Source organism: Nematostella vectensis, chromosome 8, assembly GCF_932526225.1.
Source record: "Nematostella vectensis chromosome 8, jaNemVect1.1, whole genome shotgun sequence".
In the NCBI taxonomy this organism is placed as follows: domain Eukaryota; kingdom Metazoa; phylum Cnidaria; class Anthozoa; order Actiniaria; family Edwardsiidae; genus Nematostella; species Nematostella vectensis.
Window position 1 is genome coordinate 12,384,779 of NC_064041.1, and position 17,172 is coordinate 12,401,950.

Here is a 17,172-nt window from a genome sequence, read left to right on the forward strand (position 1 = left end):
TCTCTGCTAACCTGGGGGGTCTTACCAGACCAGACAAAATCCCAGACAAGTTTGTTCACCTTTGTGGCTACAGGAGGGGGCATTCTTAGCACACTGGCTGTGTACCAGAGTTTGCTCATCCCGAGTACATTGGTTATTAGAACTTTGCCCTTCAGGGATAGAGTCCGGCTGCGCCACAAGGTGAGGGTTTTTTCGAGTTTTTCTACGCGAGGTGCCCAGTTAAACTCGGTCAGGTCTCCAAACCCGTGCCAGATTCCAAGGATATGGAGCTTGTCTCTCTGCCACTTAATATCCACCGGAGTCTGGTCAGATCCTCGAGAGGAACCGATCCAGAGACCTTCGGATTTCGTGGCATTGAGCTTTGCTCCGGAAGCGCGTTCGTATGTACCAATTAGCGCGAAAGCCCTGCGTATAGAGTAAGAGTCTCGCAGCAGGAGGGTCGTGTCGTCGGCGTACTGAGTTGTTTTAACCGTCGCTTTTGACTGGGGAAGATGAAGACCAGTGACCTGAGGGTCTTTCCTGATCGCGTTCCCCAGAACCTCTGCACAAAGGCAGTAGAGCATGGGGCTAAGGGGGCAACCTTGGCGGACGCCGCGCTGTAGGGGGAAGAAGCTCGTGAGCCAGCCGTTATTACATACCGAGGCTTTACTGCCGTTGTACAGAGTCTTAATCCAGCGCCTAAAAACAGGCCCGAAATTCATTTTCTCGAGAACGCGATCGAGAAAATATCTGTCCACTCTATCAAAAGCTTTTTCCTGATCAAGTGCAATGAGGGCACCGGGAAGTCGTTTAGTTTCGGCATAGTCGAGAATATCCCTGATTAGGAAGTTGTTCTCGAAGATGCTTCGTCCCGGCACCCCGCATGTCTGATCAGGAGAAAGAACTGACGCGAGTACGGGTTTCAGCCTGTTTGCCAGTGCTTTTGCGCCAATCTTGTAATCTACGTTAAGTAGTGAGATTGGGCGCCAGTTCTTGAGGAGAAGCCTATCTCCCTTTTTAAAGAGCAACGAGAGTATGCTCCGCGTCTGGGATTCAGAGAGGTGGGTATGATCGTATCCACTATTTAAAGTATCCACCAGATCACACCCTACTAAATCCCAGAAGCGGAGATAGAACTCGGCTGGGAGACCGTCGTCTCCGGGGGTCTTGTTCCTCTTCATCTGGGTGAGGGCCTCACGGCAATCAGCCTCAGATAAAGGGGATTCAAGTGAAGACCTCTCCTCCTCGGAAAGGCGAGCGTCCAGCCTAGAGAGCAAGGAATCCTGAGCCTCAGGGTCTGTTGTTTCAGCGGTGTAAAGCGTGGTGTAAAACTCGCGCACCGCAGCCAAGATGTCTGAGGTGTTTGAGGCTGTACGGCCGCTGGAGGTGTGAAGCTCGGTGATGCTGTGTTTGGTGCGATTGTTGCTCTCTAGGCCGAAGAAATACCGGGTGGGTTTTTCCCCTTCCTCAAGCCATTGTGCTCTAGAGCGGACTTTAACCCCTTCTAGCACGCGGGTCTGTGCGTCTTCTAGCTCCTGCTTTATAGCACGGAGGCGAGAGACGTCAGCACCGCGCGTGTTTAGGCGTTGGTATTCCCTCTCTAGGGCGGCAATGTGGTGTCGCTTTTCTTTGGAAAGACGCACCGACGCGGCTATCGCAAGACGCTTTAGGTGAAATTTTCCCAAATCCCACCAGACCCGGCGGTCTGGGAACTGGGGTCGTTTCTGCTGCCACGAGGGCCAGAAGGCGCGAACGCTTTTGCGAAAGTCCTCGTTCTGCAGGACCGAGACATTAAATTTCCATACACCTCGCCCTGCTGGCTCGATGTCGGGGATTGTGAGGCGCGCATGTACGGCTGCGTGGTCTGAGAAAGGGAATGGCCTGACAGTACAAGACCCCCCCTGCATGAAAGGTTCCGGGGCGTAGATACGATCGATCCGTGTTCCTACCCTGCGATCAGGCGTGATGTAAGTTACTGCCGTACCCGATGGTGAGTACGATCGATAGAGGTCTAAGACCCGGAACCGTTCAAGGAAGGTATGTAAAGCAGGGTATCCTAATGTACCGCTAAGCGCGCTACCCCCCCATTTATCTAGGGCTAAGTTACTTACACAATTAAAATCGCCTCCGATGATGGCGGGTACCCCCGGGTGAGAGAGCCGCCAAAGATTTCCGTAAAAGGCGACTCTCTCTGCCGGGAGATTCGGAGCATAAAGGTTGTTCAAAGAGAAGTGAGTTTTGTTAACCTCAATGAGGACGCTGAGGAACCTGCCCTCAGTATCCCGTTTGAGGCTCACAAACTTGAAATTAAAGGACGGCTTAAACAGCACTCCGACGCCACGCGCGTGAGGAGACCCACAGCTCCAATAAGCCGGTCCCCCCCACTCCTTTTCCCAATGCTGCTCTTCCGTGGCAGTTGAAATGTGGGTCTCCTGCACGAACGCAACATCGCAGTTCATGCTGCGAAGCGCACTAAAAACTTTTTCACGTTTAGGCGCCTCGTGGATGCCATTGACGTTAATCGTGCAAACCGAGAACGCCATTGTGAAACAAATATAGGTTAACATAACCATGAGGTTAAGATTAATGATGCACATCTTTACCCTCGTAGAGGTGTTGGAAATGTTGGCGGTAGAGCTTGTCAAACAGCTGTTTAGCACGCTGCTCCCCCTTCATGTTCTCCCATCGGGTGCGGAGTTCGCTCTGTGCTGCGTGTCCAGCGAGTCGCAGCTTTTGGTGCGTGTAATCACCGTGCTTGTGCTGGAGAAAGAGGGCGAGTGCGTCCAGTCGGGAGCTTGAGTCCACTCCAGCGATTCTGCGGGCGTCTGATTTGAGATCTTTTACGAAAGCCCGCTCGTTTTCAGCTCGACTTCCAGCTCGACTTTCCTTTCGCGGGGGAGAGTCCGTTAAGTGAAGACCGGGTGGTCTTTTCTCTCCGGTCTTCGGGGAGGGTTCCTCGGTGCCGGTCTTTGGGGAGGACTCTGTTGGTATAAGGGAATCCGCGGAGATTGTGTGCTCTTGCGCTGTTGCGGGGGCAGCTGCCTCGTCCTGGTCCTTTTCGCTGTCAGAGGCCGTCTCTGTCGGTAGCGGCAGATCCGGCGATAGTGGTGGGAGTGTCTCCTCCTCCTGCGCGCACTGCATGCGCTCCTGTTCGGTGGTGAGTTCTTCTCGACGACGGCGATGAGGGCGTCGGCGCGGTTTGGTGCATTCTTTCACACCGTGGCCTATCTCTGAGCATCTTAGGCAACTCTGAGGTTGCCCAGTATATTTGAAGCTCAGAGAGGCTCCGTTTGTTGTTAGGCGGGCTGGCAGGTCACGGAGTAACTTGTCGTACAGGACAAGGCGGCATCCATTTTCGAAAGCAGCCAGGTCGGGCTCTTTGTGATGAAGCCGCGAAATAGAGTGTAGGTCTCCGTATCTGGTCATCAAGTCGCGGAAGGTGTCATCCGGGAACTCAACAGGCACAAATACGGAGACTGCCGTTCTGCGCACGGAGACTGGGGCGAGTTGGTAGTGGCGGCCGCCGACGTCGAGGCCTCGAGAGGCAGCGAGAACAGCTGACTGCTCGGTTTTGAAGGTGACCTCTAGGCCAGAGACCACCTGGGCGGTGCCGACAATGTCGGCGCTTTCTGTCCCCAGGAAGGCGCGCAGGACCTCCGCCGCAGAGACTGGTGTGCTGTCGTATCGCAGACGTACTGTCCGCAGGGCTGCGAAAGACCGAAAGACGGTTGGTTTTCGCTGTTGTAAAGCGGCCTCCCTGTAAGACATAGTCTTTCCAGTGGGCGTGGCTTTGGGCGTGTCCGTGGGCGTGTCCGTGGGCGTGTCCATGTCGTTTTCTGTTGGAGGAACCATTTTGGTGGGCGTGGTCAGGGCGTGTTCTAGAGGCGTTCCCAAGCTGTGGGCGCGGTCCTGCTAAGCCCTGGTGCTAGCAGGTTTCTCTAGATCAAGCGTTATACCGTGGAAATTCCCAGAGAACGAAACACGTGTTTACGTGATTACGTAATCCGGGTTTTCCCACGCCGAGGGCGCTTATACGAGAAGACCCTCGTCTATTCTTATCTAACCTTCAAACCCGAGGCTTACACTCGTCTTCGGTCGATAAGAACAGATACTACACTTGATCTTAGCCAAAAGGCCGAGAAGCGATGCAGAATATGGCTCGGACTACATGGAGCGTTTATCATTCTAGGCCTCCGCCATGTGGGTGACGGACTCGGTTTTAGGCCCTTCTGCCTCCTAAGATCACATGTGATGATCAGTCATGAACGTAGTGCTATCACGTACGAGCAGTATTCGCTTGATACACCGTCTTTGCGAGTGCAATGAGACATTTTTACCGCGCTAGTGCGTGCGTACGTTCTCACCGCACCGCTATAAAAGTCTAAAATATCACCGAGATCTTTCGTCTACGGCCATACCATCGAGAAAACACCGGTTCTCGTCCGATCACCGAAGTTAAGCTCGATTGGGCGCGGTTAGTACTTGGATGGGTGACCGCCTGGGAATACCGCGTGCTGTAGGCATTTCTTTTTCATTTTTTTCTAAACTATAAAGAAAAAGTTAGTGCAGGTTGATCATTGTCTAAGCTAAAGAAATGCCTCAGTTGTATGCGTTCTCAACTCGATCTATAGACAATTCAGGCATACTCAGCGACCGTATTGTAATCAAAATCGCGGTCGTAAACGTTCGCAAACGTTCAGCAGATTCAAGTAGAGTCATAATATTACAAGCGATCAGATCAGTGGATTGTGAAAGCCTGTAAGAGCGTTAGTACTCGCATAGGAAATGTCTATCAATGCAGTAAAATACTATGAGAGAAAGTGCGCAGTATTATCGCATTGGTCGCGCGTTTACACCGCGAGTGAACACGAACATTACTCAGCTCACATCTCATACAAGCTGAGATGCCATTCATAGCGTAAAGCTTGTCCAAATAAATGCTTTTCGAGATCATGTTTTCACTCACTAGAATAAAGCGCGAAGGTTGCAAAGCAGCGCGCGTATTCCACTGTTCTATTTTAGTGACGAAACAGTCGCACTGAACTTTCATCGCCGGTTAGCAACAACTGATCAAAACACAGCTCACCTTCGCTCGTTTCATCGCAAAAACACCGCTAGAATGCAGACCAAACACGACTAAAGCCTCTGCCCACCATGACGGTAATGTGAGAGCAACTTGTTCGCTATTAGAAGTTAAAATTTTTACAATAGTTGACTGATTACAAGCGGTGTGAAGTCCGTGCTTCACGAGTCGCTCGTTGTGATTGTGTTGTGATTACACTTGATTCGTATTGTTCGGGGACTAGCGCGAACGCAGGTCCCCACTACCAGAAATTATACGCTCGAGTTACCCACATTTGGGGTAATCGCAGGGGTCAACCCAATCGAAGTGCAATGAGAGGGCCTCACCCTGAGAGGACCGCCTTGGTGATCACGGTAAACCTCCCGCGTCAGGTAAGTATGAGTTTATTTGGCGTCCCTGTACACCGACTGTCCCCGGCTGATTTCATCCTCCATGTGGGAACGGTGCATCGCGGTGATTATGACCCGTCGTCTTAATGACGATCCTGTCTCTTATTGATCCCTCCCGCTATAGCTCGCATGAACAGCACGTAAATGATGCTCGAGGTGTTGCTTAAATGTGTCTTCCCGAAAGGGAAGGGGGCCGTACTCGGAGATAGTGCAATACCGAGACAACCCGTGGCTGGGACGCAGCAAGCCGCTTATTCCACAGCCAGTTTCCAAAAATCAGTTTAATATATGAGCTACTCAATGAGCAGCGTATCAGATATTAAGCTGATAAGAACAGATACTACACTTGATCTTAGCCAAAAGGCCGAGAAGCGATGCAGAATATGGCTCGGACTACATGGAGCGTTTATCATTCTAGGCCTCCGCCATGTGGGTGACGGACTCGGTTTTAGGCCCTTCTGCCTCCTAAGATCACATGTGATGATCAGTCATGAACGTAGTGCTATCACGTACGAGCAGTATTCGCTTGATACACCGTCTTTGCGAGTGCAATGAGACATTTTTACCGCGCTAGTGCGTGCGTACGTTCTCACCGCACCGCTATAAAAGTCTAAAATATCACCGAGATCTTTCGTCTACGGCCATACCATCGAGAAAACACCGGTTCTCGTCCGATCACCGAAGTTAAGCTCGATTGGGCGCGGTTAGTACTTGGATGGGTGACCGCCTGGGAATACCGCGTGCTGTAGGCATTTCTTTTTCATTTTTTTCTAAACTATAAAGAAAAAGTTAGTGCAGGTTGATCATTGTCTAAGCTAAAGAAATGCCTCAGTTGTATGCGTTCTCAACTCGATCTATAGACAATTCAGGCATACTCAGCGACCGTATTGTAATCAAAATCGCGGTCGTAAACGTTCGCAAACGTTCAGCAGATTCAAGTAGAGTCATAATATTACAAGCGATCAGATCAGTGGATTGTGAAAGCCTGTAAGAGCGTTAGTACTCGCATAGGAAATGTCTCTCAATGCAGTAAAATACTATGAGAGAAAGTGCGCAGTATTATCGCATTGGTCGCGCGTTTACACCGCGAGTGAACACGAACATTACTCAGCTCACATCTCATACAAGCTGAGATGCCATTCATAGCGTAAAGCTTGTCCAAATAAATGCTTTTCGAGATCATGTTTTCACTCACTAGAATAAAGCGCGAAGGTTGCAAAGCAGCGCGCGTATTCCACTGTTCTATTTTAGTGACGAAACAGTCGCACTGAACTTTCATCGCCGGTTAGCAACAACTGATCAAAACACAGCTCACCTACGCTCGTTTCATCGCAAAAACACCGCTAGAATGCAGACCAAACACGACTAAAGCCTCTGCCCACCATGACGGTAATGTGAGAGCAACTTGTTCGCTATTAGAAGTTAAAATTTTTACAATAGTTGACTGATTACAAGCGGTGTGAAGTCCGTGCTTCACGAGTCGCTCGTTGTGATTGTGTTGTGATTACACTTGATTCGTATTGTTCGGGGACTAGCGCGAACGCAGGTCCCCACTACCAGAAATTATACGCTCGAGTTACCCACATTTGGGGTAATCGCAGGGGTCAACCCAATCGAAGTGCAATGAGAGGGCCTCACCCTGAGAGGACCGCCTTGGTGATCACGGTAAACCCCCCGCGCCAGGTAAGTATGAGTTTATTTGGCGTCCCTGTACACCGACTGTCCCCGGCTGATTTCATCCTCCATGTGGGAACGGTGCATCGCGGTGATTATGACCCGTCGTCTTAATGACGATCCTGTCTCTTATTGATCCCTCCCGCTATAGCTCGAATGAACAGCACGTAAATGATGCTCGAGGTGTTGCTTAAATGTGTCTTCCCGAAAGGGAAGGGGGCCGTACTCGGAGGTAGTGCAATACCGAGACAACCCGTGGCTGGGACGCAGCAAGCCGCTTATTCCACAGCCAGTTTCCAAAAATCAGTTTAATATATGAGCTACTCAATGAGCAGCGTATCAGATATTAAGCTGATAAGAACAGATACTACACTTGATCTTAGCCAAAAGGCCGAGAAGCGATGCAGAATATGGCTCGGACTACATGGAGCGTTTATCATTCTAGGCCTCCGCCATGTGGGTGACGGACTCGGTTTTAGGCCCTTCTGCCTCCTAAGATCACATGTGATGATCAGTCATGAACGTAGTGCTATCACGTACGAGCAGTATTCGCTTGATACACCGTCTTTGCGAGTGCAATGAGACATTTTTACCGCGCTAGTGCGTGCGTACGTTCTCACCGCACCGCTATAAAAGTCTAAAATATCACCGAGATCTTTCGTCTACGGCCATACCATCGAGAAAACACCGGTTCTCGTCCGATCACCGAAGTTAAGCTCGATTGGGCGCGGTTAGTACTTGGATGGGTGACCGCCTGGGAATACCGCGTGCTGTAGGCATTTCTTTTTCATTTTTTTCTAAACTATAAAGAAAAAGTTAGTGCAGGTTGATCATTGTCTAAGCTAAAGAAATGCCTCAGTTGTATGCGTTCTCAACTCGATCTATAGACAATTCAGGCATACTCAGCGACCGTATTGTAATCAAAATCGCGGTCGTAAACGTTCGCAAACGTTCAGCAGATTCAAGTAGAGTCATAATATTACAAGCGATCAGATCAGTGGATTGTGAAAGCCTGTAAGAGCGTTAGTACTCGCATAGGAAATGTCTCTCAATGCAGTAAAATACTATGAGAGAAAGTGCGCAGTATTATCGCATTGGTCGCGCGTTTACACCGCGAGTGAACACGAACATTACTCAGCTCACATCTCATACAAGCTGAGATGCCATTCATAGCGTAAAGCTTGTCCAAATAAATGCTTTTCGAGATCATGTTTTCACTCACTAGAATAAAGCGCGAAGGTTGCAAAGCAGCGCGCGTATTCCACTGTTCTATTTTAGTGACGAAACAGTCGCACTGAACTTTCATCGCCGGTTAGCAACAACTGATCAAAACACAGCTCACCTTCGCTCGTTTCATCGCAAAAACACCGCTAGAATGCAGACCAAACACGACTAAAGCCTCTGCCCACCATGACGGTAATGTGAGAGCAACTTGTTCGCTATTAGAAGTTAAAATGTTTACAATAGTTGACTGATTACAAGCGGTGTGAAGTCCGTGCTTCACGAGTCGCTCGTTGTGATTGTGTTGTGATTACACTTGATTCGTATTGTTCGGGGACTAGCGCGAACGCAGGTCCCCACTACCAGAAATTATACGCTCGAGTTACCCACATTTGGGGTAATCGCAGGGGTCAACCCAATCGAAGTGCAATGAGAGGGCCTCACCCTGAGAGGACCGCCTTGGTGATCACGGTAAACCTCCCGCGTCAGGTAAGTATGAGTTTATTTGGCGTCCCTGTACACCGACTGTCCCCGGCTGATTTCATCCTCCATGTGGGAACGGTGCATCGCGGTGATTATGACCCGTCGTCTTAATGACGATCCTGTCTCTTATTGATCCCTCCCGCTATAGCTCGCATGAACAGCACGTAAATGATGCTCGAGGTGTTGCTTGAATGTGTCTTCCCGAAAGGGAAGGGGGCCGTACTCGGAGGTAGTGCAATACCGAGACAACCCGTGGCTGGGACGCAGCAAGCCGCTTATTCCACAGCCAGTTTCCAAAAATCAGTTTAATATATGAGCTACTCAATGAGCAGCGTATCAGATATTAAGCTGATAAGAACAGATACTACACTTGATCTTAGCCAAAAGGCCGAGAAGCGATGCAGAATATGGCTCGGACTACATGGAGCGTTTATCATTCTAGGCCTCCGCCGTGTGGGTGACGGACTCGGTTTTAGGCCCTTCTGCCTCCTAAGATCACATGTGATGATCAGTCATGAACGTAGTGCTATCACGTACGAGCAGTATTCGCTTGATACACCGTCTTTGCGAGTGCAATGAGACATTTTTACCGCGCTAGTGCGTGCGTACGTTCTCACCGCACCGCTATAAAAGTCTAAAATATCACCGAGATCTTTCGTCTACGGCCATACCATCGAGAAAACACCGGTTCTCGTCCGATCACCGAAGTTAAGCTCGATTGGGCGCGGTTAGTACTTGGATGGGTGACCGCCTGGGAATACCGCGTGCTGTAGGCATTTCTTTTTCATTTTTTTCTAAACTATAAAGAAAAAGTTAGTGCAGGTTGATCATTGTCTAAGCTAAAGAAATGCCTCAGTTGTATGCGTTCTCAACTCGATCTATAGACAATTCAGGCATACTCAGCGACCGTATTGTAATCAAAATCGCGGTCGTAAACGTTCGCAAACGTTCAGCAGATTCAAGTAGAGTCATAATATTACAAGCGATCAGATCAGTGGATTGTGAAAGCCTGTAAGAGCGTTAGTACTCGCATAGGAAATGTCTCTCAATGCAGTAAAATACTATGAGAGAAAGTGCGCAGTATTATCGCATTGGTCGCGCGTTTACACCGCGAGTGAACACGAACATTACTCAGCTCACATCTCATACAAGCTGAGATGCCATTCATAGCGTAAAGCTTGTCCAAATAAATGCTTTTCGAGATCATGTTTTCACTCACTAGAATAAAGCGCGAAGGTTGCAAAGCAGCGCGCGTATTCCACTGTTCTATTTTAGTGACGAAACAGTCGCACTGAACTTTCATCGCCGGTTAGCAACAACTGATCAAAACACAGCTCACCTTCGCTCGTTTCATCGCAAAAACACCGCTAGAATGCAGACCAAACACGACTAAAGCCTCTGCCCACCATGACGGTAATGTGAGAGCAACTTGTTCGCTATTAGAAGTTAAAATTTTTACAATAGTTGACTGATTACAAGCGGTGTGAAGTCCGTGCTTCACGAGTCGCTCGTTGTGATTGTGTTGTGATTACACTTGATTCGTATTGTTCGGGGACTAGCGCGAACGCAGGTCCCCACTACCAGAAATTATACGCTCGAGTTACCCACATTTGGGGTAATCGCAGGGGTCAACCCAATCGAAGTGCAATGAGAGGGCCTCACCCTGAGAGGACCGCCTTGGTGATCACGGTAAACCTCCCGCGTCAGGTAAGTATGAGTTTATTTGGCGTCCCTGTACACCGACTGTCCCCGGCTGATTTCATCCTCCATGTGGGAACGGTGCATCGCGGTGATTATGACCCGTCGTCTTAATGACGATCCTGTCTCTTATTGATCCCTCCCGCTATAGCTCGCATGAACAGCACGTAAATGATGCTCGAGGTGTTGCTTAAATGTGTCTTCCCGAAAGGGAAGGGGGCCGTACTCGGAGGTAGTGCAATACCGAGACAACCCGTGGCTGGGACGCAGCAAGCCGCTTATTCCACAGCCAGTTTCCAAAAATCAGTTTAATATATGAGCTACTCAATGAGCAGCGTATCAGATATTAAGCTGATAAGAACAGATACTACACTTGATCTTAGCCAAAAGGCCGAGAAGCGATGCAGAATATGGCTCGGACTACATGGAGCGTTTATCATTCTAGGCCTCCGCCATGTGGGTGACGGACTCGGTTTTAGGCCCTTCTGCCTCCTAAGATCACATGTGATGATCAGTCATGAACGTAGTGCTATCACGTACGAGCAGTATTCGCTTGATACACCGTCTTTGCGAGTGCAATGAGACATTTTTACCGCGCTAGTGCGTGCGTACGTTCTCACCGCACCGCTATAAAAGTCTAAAATATCACCGAGATCTTTCGTCTACGGCCATACCATCGAGAAAACACCGGTTCTCGTCCGATCACCGAAGTTAAGCTCGATTGGGCGCGGTTAGTACTTGGATGGGTGACCGCCTGGGAATACCGCGTGCTGTAGGCATTTCTTTTTCATTTTTTTCTAAACTATAAAGAAAAAGTTAGTGCAGGTTGATCATTGTCTAAGCTAAAGAAATGCCTCAGTTGTATGCGTTCTCAACTCGATCTATAGACAATTCAGGCATACTCAGCGACCGTATTGTAATCAAAATCGCGGTCGTAAACGTTCGCAAACGTTCAGCAGATTCAAGTAGAGTCATAATATTACAAGCGATCAGATCAGTGGATTGTGAAAGCCTGTAAGAGCGTTAGTACTCGCATAGGAAATGTCTCTCAATGCAGTAAAATACTATGAGAGAAAGTGCGCAGTATTATCGCATTGGTCGCGCGTTTACACCGCGAGTGAACACGAACATTACTCAGCTCACATCTCATACAAGCTGAGATGCCATTCATAGCGTAAAGCTTGTCCAAATAAATGCTTTTCGAGATCATGTTTTCACTCACTAGAATAAAGCGCGAAGGTTGCAAAGCAGCGCGCGTATTCCACTGTTCTATTTTAGTGACGAAACAGTCGCACTGAACTTTCATCGCCGGTTAGCAACAACTGATCAAAACACAGCTCACCTTCGCTCGTTTCATCGCAAAAACACCGCTAGAATGCAGACCAAACACGACTAAAGCCTCTGCCCACCATGACGGTAATGTGAGAGCAACTTGTTCGCTATTAGAAGTTAAAATGTTTACAATAGTTGACTGATTACAAGCGGTGTGAAGTCCGTGCTTCACGAGTCGCTCGTTGTGATTGTGTTGTGATTACACTTGATTCGTATTGTTCGGGGACTAGCGCGAACGCAGGTCCCCACTACCAGAAATTATACGCTCGAGTTACCCACATTTGGGGTAATCGCAGGGGTCAACCCAATCGAAGTGCAATGAGAGGGCCTCACCCTGAGAGGACCGCCTTGGTGATCACGGTAAACCTCCCGCGTCAGGTAAGTATGAGTTTATTTGGCGTCCCTGTACACCGACTGTCCCCGGCTGATTTCATCCTCCATGTGGGAACGGTGCATCGCGGTGATTATGACCCGTCGTCTTAATGACGATCCTGTCTCTTATTGATCCCTCCCGCTATAGCTCGCATGAACAGCACGTAAATGATGCTCGAGGTGTTGCTTGAATGTGTCTTCCCGAAAGGGAAGGGGGCCGTACTCGGAGGTAGTGCAATACCGAGACAACCCGTGGCTGGGACGCAGCAAGCCGCTTATTCCACAGCCAGTTTCCAAAAATCAGTTTAATATATGAGCTACTCAATGAGCAGCGTATCAGATATTAAGCTGATAAGAACAGATACTACACTTGATCTTAGCCAAAAGGCCGAGAAGCGATGCAGAATATGGCTCGGACTACATGGAGCGTTTATCATTCTAGGCCTCCGCCGTGTGGGTGACGGACTCGGTTTTAGGCCCTTCTGCCTCCTAAGATCACATGTGATGATCAGTCATGAACGTAGTGCTATCACGTACGAGCAGTATTCGCTTGATACACCGTCTTTGCGAGTGCAATGAGACATTTTTACCGCGCTAGTGCGTGCGTACGTTCTCACCGCACCGCTATAAAAGTCTAAAATATCACCGAGATCTTTCGTCTACGGCCATACCATCGAGAAAACACCGGTTCTCGTCCGATCACCGAAGTTAAGCTCGATTGGGCGCGGTTAGTACTTGGATGGGTGACCGCCTGGGAATACCGCGTGCTGTAGGCATTTCTTTTTCATTTTTTTCTAAACTATAAAGAAAAAGTTAGTGCAGGTTGATCATTGTCTAAGCTAAAGAAATGCCTCAGTTGTATGCGTTCTCAACTCGATCTATAGACAATTCAGGCATACTCAGCGACCGTATTGTAATCAAAATCGCGGTCGTAAACGTTCGCAAACGTTCAGCAGATTCAAGTAGAGTCATAATATTACAAGCGATCAGATCAGTGGATTGTGAAAGCCTGTAAGAGCGTTAGTACTCGCATAGGAAATGTCTCTCAATGCAGTAAAATACTATGAGAGAAAGTGCGCAGTATTATCGCATTGGTCGCGCGTTTACACCGCGAGTGAACACGAACATTACTCAGCTCACATCTCATACAAGCTGAGATGCCATTCATAGCGTAAAGCTTGTCCAAATAAATGCTTTTCGAGATCATGTTTTCACTCACTAGAATAAAGCGCGAAGGTTGCAAAGCAGCGCGCGTATTCCACTGTTCTATTTTAGTGACGAAACAGTCGCACTGAACTTTCATCGCCGGTTAGCAACAACTGATCAAAACACAGCTCACCTTCGCTCGTTTCATCGCAAAAACACCGCTAGAATGCAGACCAAACACGACTAAAGCCTCTGCCCACCATGACGGTAATGTGAGAGCAACTTGTTCGCTATTAGAAGTTAAAATTTTTACAATAGTTGACTGATTACAAGCGGTGTGAAGTCCGTGCTTCACGAGTCGCTCGTTGTGATTGTGTTGTGATTACACTTGATTCGTATTGTTCGGGGACTAGCGCGAACGCAGGTCCCCACTACCAGAAATTATACGCTCGAGTTACCCACATTTGGGGTAATCGCAGGGGTCAACCCAATCGAAGTGCAATGAGAGGGCCTCACCCTGAGAGGACCGCCTTGGTGATCACGGTAAACCTCCCGCGTCAGGTAAGTATGAGTTTATTTGGCGTCCCTGTACACCGACTGTCCCCGGCTGATTTCATCCTCCATGTGGGAACGGTGCATCGCGGTGATTATGACCCGTCGTCTTAATGACGATCCTGTCTCTTATTGATCCCTCCCGCTATAGCTCGCATGAACAGCACGTAAATGATGCTCGAGGTGTTGCTTAAATGTGTCTTCCCGAAAGGGAAGGGGGCCGTACTCGGAGGTAGTGCAATACCGAGACAACCCGTGGCTGGGACGCAGCAAGCCGCTTATTCCACAGCCAGTTTCCAAAAATCAGTTTAATATATGAGCTACTCAATGAGCAGCGTATCAGATATTAAGCTGATAAGAACAGATACTACACTTGATCTTAGCCAAAAGGCCGAGAAGCGATGCAGAATATGGCTCGGACTACATGGAGCGTTTATCATTCTAGGCCTCCGCCATGTGGGTGACGGACTCGGTTTTAGGCCCTTCTGCCTCCTAAGATCACATGTGATGATCAGTCATGAACGTAGTGCTATCACGTAAGAGCAGTATTCGCTTGATACACCGTCTTTGCGAGTGCAATGAGACATTTTTACCGCGCTAGTGCGTGCGTACGTTCTCACCGCACCGCTATAAAAGTCTAAAATATCACCGAGATCTTTCGTCTACGGCCATACCATCGAGAAAACACCGGTTCTCGTCCGATCACCGAAGTTAAGCTCGATTGGGCGCGGTTAGTACTTGGATGGGTGACCGCCTGGGAATACCGCGTGCTGTAGGCATTTCTTTTTCATTTTTTTCTAAACTATAAAGAAAAAGTTAGTGCAGGTTGATCATTGTCTAAGCTAAAGAAATGCCTCAGTTGTATGCGTTCTCAACTCGATCTATAGACAATTCAGGCATACTCAGCGACCGTATTGTAATCAAAATCGCGGTCGTAAACGTTCGCAAACGTTCAGCAGATTCAAGTAGAGTCATAATATTACAAGCGATCAGATCAGTGGATTGTGAAAGCCTGTAAGAGCGTTAGTACTCGCATAGGAAATGTCTCTCAATGCAGTAAAATACTATGAGAGAAAGTGCGCAGTATTATCGCATTGGTCGCGCGTTTACACCGCGAGTGAACACGAACATTACTCAGCTCACATCTCATACAAGCTGAGATGCCATTCATAGCGTAAAGCTTGTCCAAATAAATGCTTTTCGAGATCATGTTTTCACTCACTAGAATAAAGCGCGAAGGTTGCAAAGCAGCGCGCGTATTCCACTGTTCTATTTTAGTGACAAAACAGTCGCACTGAACTTTCATCGCCGGTTAGCAACAACTGATCAAAACACAGCTCACCTTCGCTCGTTTCATCGCAAAAACACCGCTAGAATGCAGACCAAACACGACTAAAGCCTCTGCCCACCATGACGGTAATGTGAGAGCAACTTGTTCGCTATTAGAAGTTAAAATGTTTACAATAGTTGACTGATTACAAGCGGTGTGAAGTCCGTGCTTCACGAGTCGCTCGTTGTGATTGTGTTGTGATTACACTTGATTCGTATTGTTCGGGGACTAGCGCGAACGCAGGTCCCCACTACCAGAAATTATACGCTCGAGTTACCCACATTTGGGGTAATCGCAGGGGTCAACCCAATCGAAGTGCAATGAGAGGGCCTCACCCTGAGAGGACCGCCTTGGTGATCACGGTAAACCTCCCGCGTCAGGTAAGTATGAGTTTATTTGGCGTCCCTGTACACCGACTGTCCCCGGCTGATTTCATCCTCCATGTGGGAACGGTGCATCGCGGTGATTATGACCCGTCGTCTTAATGACGATCCTGTCTCTTATTGATCCCTCCCGCTATAGCTCGCATGAACAGCACGTAAATGATGCTCGAGGTGTTGCTTGAATGTGTCTTCCCGAAAGGGAAGGGGGCCGTACTCGGAGGTAGTGCAATACCGAGACAACCCGTGGCTGGGACGCAGCAAGCCGCTTATTCCACAGCCAGTTTCCAAAAATCAGTTTAATATATGAGCTACTCAATGAGCAGCGTATCAGATATTAAGCTGATAAGAACAGATACTACACTTGATCTTAGCCAAAAGGCCGAGAAGCGATGCAGAATATGGCTCGGACTACATGGAGCGTTTATCATTCTAGGCCTCCGCCGTGTGGGTGACGGACTCGGTTTTAGGCCCTTCTGCCTCCTAAGATCACATGTGATGATCAGTCATGAACGTAGTGCTATCACGTACGAGCAGTATTCGCTTGATACACCGTCTTTGCGAGTGCAATGAGACATTTTTACCGCGCTAGTGCGTGCGTACGTTCTCACCGCACCGCTATAAAAGTCTAAAATATCACCGAGATCTTTCGTCTACGGCCATACCATCGAGAAAACACCGGTTCTCGTCCGATCACCGAAGTTAAGCTCGATTGGGCGCGGTTAGTACTTGGATGGGTGACCGCCTGGGAATACCGCGTGCTGTAGGCATTTCTTTTTCATTTTTTTCTAAACTATAAAGAAAAAGTTAGTGCAGGTTGATCATTGTCTAAGCTAAAGAAATGCCTCAGTTGTATGCGTTCTCAACTCGATCTATAGACAATTCAGGCATACTCAGCGACCGTATTGTAATCAAAATCGCGGTCGTAAACGTTCGCAAACGTTCAGCAGATTCAAGTAGAGTCATAATATTACAAGCGATCAGATCAGTGGATTGTGAAAGCCTGTAAGAGCGTTAGTACTCGCATAGGAAATGTCTCTCAATGCAGTAAAATACTATGAGAGAAAGTGCGCAGTATTATCGCATTGGTCGCGCGTTTACACCGCGAGTGAACACGAACATTACTCAGCTCACATCTCATACAAGCTGAGATGCCATTCATAGCGTAAAGCTTGTCCAAATAAATGCTTTTCGAGATCATGTTTTCACTCACTAGAATAAAGCGCGAAGGTTGCAAAGCAGCGCGCGTATTCCACTGTTCTATTTTAGTGACGAAACAGTCGCACTGAACTTTCATCGCCGGTTAGCAACAACTGATCAAAACACAGCTCACCTTCGCTCGTTTCATCGCAAAAACACCGCTAGAATGCAGACCAAACACGACTAAAGCCTCTGCCCACCATGACGGTAATGTGAGAGCAACTTGTTCGCTATTAGAAGTTAAAATTTTTACAATAGTTGACTGATTACAAGCGGTGTGAAGTCCGTGCTTCACGAGTCGCTCGTTGTGATTGTGTTGTGATTACACTTGAT

General features: G+C 48.4%; 23 non-coding genes across 23 annotated transcripts; 8 read left to right on the plus strand and 15 right to left on the minus strand.

The window, feature by feature from the left end:
• Window positions 1-3,931: 3,931 nt before the first annotated feature.
• LOC125570819 lies at window positions 3,932-4,126 on the minus strand. Its single transcript, XR_007313131.1, has one exon. It is a non-coding gene; the product is annotated as a U2 spliceosomal RNA (small nuclear RNA).
• A 257-nt stretch (window positions 4,127-4,383) lies between these two features.
• LOC125571024 lies at window positions 4,384-4,502 on the plus strand. The gene has a single exon (XR_007313335.1). It is a non-coding gene; the product is annotated as a 5S ribosomal RNA (ribosomal RNA).
• A 773-nt stretch (window positions 4,503-5,275) lies between these two features.
• On the minus strand, window positions 5,276-5,441 carry LOC125570423. The gene has a single exon (XR_007312750.1). It is a non-coding gene; the product is annotated as a U1 spliceosomal RNA (small nuclear RNA).
• A 193-nt stretch (window positions 5,442-5,634) lies between these two features.
• On the minus strand, window positions 5,635-5,827 carry LOC125570779. The gene has a single exon (XR_007313104.1). It is a non-coding gene; the product is annotated as a U2 spliceosomal RNA (small nuclear RNA).
• Window positions 5,828-6,084: 257 nt separating this feature from the next.
• Window positions 6,085-6,203, plus strand: LOC125571025. Its single transcript, XR_007313336.1, has one exon. It is a non-coding gene; the product is annotated as a 5S ribosomal RNA (ribosomal RNA).
• Window positions 6,204-6,976: 773 nt separating this feature from the next.
• LOC125570458 lies at window positions 6,977-7,142 on the minus strand. Its single transcript, XR_007312785.1, has one exon. It is a non-coding gene; the product is annotated as a U1 spliceosomal RNA (small nuclear RNA).
• Window positions 7,143-7,335: 193 nt separating this feature from the next.
• LOC125570750 lies at window positions 7,336-7,528 on the minus strand. Its single transcript, XR_007313075.1, has one exon. It is a non-coding gene; the product is annotated as a U2 spliceosomal RNA (small nuclear RNA).
• A 257-nt stretch (window positions 7,529-7,785) lies between these two features.
• Window positions 7,786-7,904, plus strand: LOC125571026. Its single transcript, XR_007313337.1, has one exon. It is a non-coding gene; the product is annotated as a 5S ribosomal RNA (ribosomal RNA).
• Window positions 7,905-8,677: 773 nt separating this feature from the next.
• LOC125570424 lies at window positions 8,678-8,843 on the minus strand. The gene has a single exon (XR_007312751.1). It is a non-coding gene; the product is annotated as a U1 spliceosomal RNA (small nuclear RNA).
• A 193-nt stretch (window positions 8,844-9,036) lies between these two features.
• Window positions 9,037-9,229, minus strand: LOC125570751. Its single transcript, XR_007313076.1, has one exon. It is a non-coding gene; the product is annotated as a U2 spliceosomal RNA (small nuclear RNA).
• A 257-nt stretch (window positions 9,230-9,486) lies between these two features.
• LOC125571027 lies at window positions 9,487-9,605 on the plus strand. The gene has a single exon (XR_007313338.1). It is a non-coding gene; the product is annotated as a 5S ribosomal RNA (ribosomal RNA).
• Window positions 9,606-10,378: 773 nt separating this feature from the next.
• LOC125570426 lies at window positions 10,379-10,544 on the minus strand. The gene has a single exon (XR_007312753.1). It is a non-coding gene; the product is annotated as a U1 spliceosomal RNA (small nuclear RNA).
• A 193-nt stretch (window positions 10,545-10,737) lies between these two features.
• Window positions 10,738-10,930, minus strand: LOC125570752. Its single transcript, XR_007313077.1, has one exon. It is a non-coding gene; the product is annotated as a U2 spliceosomal RNA (small nuclear RNA).
• Window positions 10,931-11,187: 257 nt separating this feature from the next.
• LOC125571028 lies at window positions 11,188-11,306 on the plus strand. Its single transcript, XR_007313339.1, has one exon. It is a non-coding gene; the product is annotated as a 5S ribosomal RNA (ribosomal RNA).
• Window positions 11,307-12,079: 773 nt separating this feature from the next.
• LOC125570427 lies at window positions 12,080-12,245 on the minus strand. Its single transcript, XR_007312754.1, has one exon. It is a non-coding gene; the product is annotated as a U1 spliceosomal RNA (small nuclear RNA).
• Window positions 12,246-12,438: 193 nt separating this feature from the next.
• LOC125570753 lies at window positions 12,439-12,631 on the minus strand. The gene has a single exon (XR_007313078.1). It is a non-coding gene; the product is annotated as a U2 spliceosomal RNA (small nuclear RNA).
• A 257-nt stretch (window positions 12,632-12,888) lies between these two features.
• Window positions 12,889-13,007, plus strand: LOC125571029. Its single transcript, XR_007313340.1, has one exon. It is a non-coding gene; the product is annotated as a 5S ribosomal RNA (ribosomal RNA).
• Window positions 13,008-13,780: 773 nt separating this feature from the next.
• On the minus strand, window positions 13,781-13,946 carry LOC125570428. The gene has a single exon (XR_007312755.1). It is a non-coding gene; the product is annotated as a U1 spliceosomal RNA (small nuclear RNA).
• A 193-nt stretch (window positions 13,947-14,139) lies between these two features.
• LOC125570754 lies at window positions 14,140-14,332 on the minus strand. The gene has a single exon (XR_007313079.1). It is a non-coding gene; the product is annotated as a U2 spliceosomal RNA (small nuclear RNA).
• A 257-nt stretch (window positions 14,333-14,589) lies between these two features.
• LOC125571031 lies at window positions 14,590-14,708 on the plus strand. Its single transcript, XR_007313342.1, has one exon. It is a non-coding gene; the product is annotated as a 5S ribosomal RNA (ribosomal RNA).
• A 773-nt stretch (window positions 14,709-15,481) lies between these two features.
• LOC125570429 lies at window positions 15,482-15,647 on the minus strand. Its single transcript, XR_007312756.1, has one exon. It is a non-coding gene; the product is annotated as a U1 spliceosomal RNA (small nuclear RNA).
• A 193-nt stretch (window positions 15,648-15,840) lies between these two features.
• LOC125570755 lies at window positions 15,841-16,033 on the minus strand. The gene has a single exon (XR_007313080.1). It is a non-coding gene; the product is annotated as a U2 spliceosomal RNA (small nuclear RNA).
• Window positions 16,034-16,290: 257 nt separating this feature from the next.
• LOC125571032 lies at window positions 16,291-16,409 on the plus strand. Its single transcript, XR_007313343.1, has one exon. It is a non-coding gene; the product is annotated as a 5S ribosomal RNA (ribosomal RNA).
• Window positions 16,410-17,172: the final 763 nt, after the last annotated feature.